Genomic DNA, 605 nt, shown 5'->3' on the forward strand with positions numbered 1-605 from the left:
CTTCTTCTTGATTTATTTTTTTTTTTTCCGTAAGGAAAATGTTTTATTTCAATCAGTTTTGAACTCCTGTAGTAGCTGATAAATTTGAGAAACTGTAGACAATGAGCATATTCAACAGTTAGCCTGCTCGGTAAAAAACTGATTTATTCCCAGCTGAAGTCAATGGAAGAAGTAACCGTCAACATCATCAGTGGAAGTTTGTTGGAAGTCCTGAGCCCTATGTAAAGCTCGAGGTGAGGCATTGGGGGGGTGGGGGGACCCAAGCAGAGTTCATATTTCTGTAATTACTACCAGCGCATGGACCTCCAGAGGGGGAAGAAAATCACCATTTTTCTTGTGTTTCCATCACTCTGTGTGAAGAAGGTATGACACATTTCTCAGAGTCATTATGGTGGCTTTCAGATTAGAAATATAAGAACTATCTAAGCTGAATTTGGAAATCTAGTATAAATGGTCAAGTCACCAAAAAAAGGTGATTAAGAAGGGAAGAGGGTTTTGAGAAAGGTTCTTTGAACTTTTTATGATGTTAAGCAGTTACTGCATTGAATATAAAAAGTCTTTGTTAGTATCATTGCCCTACTTTCTTCAAATAACCATTTGCTGTC

The sequence above is a fragment of the Falco biarmicus genome, chromosome 12 (assembly GCF_023638135.1).
Source record: "Falco biarmicus isolate bFalBia1 chromosome 12, bFalBia1.pri, whole genome shotgun sequence".
NCBI classification, from domain to species: domain Eukaryota; kingdom Metazoa; phylum Chordata; class Aves; order Falconiformes; family Falconidae; genus Falco; species Falco biarmicus.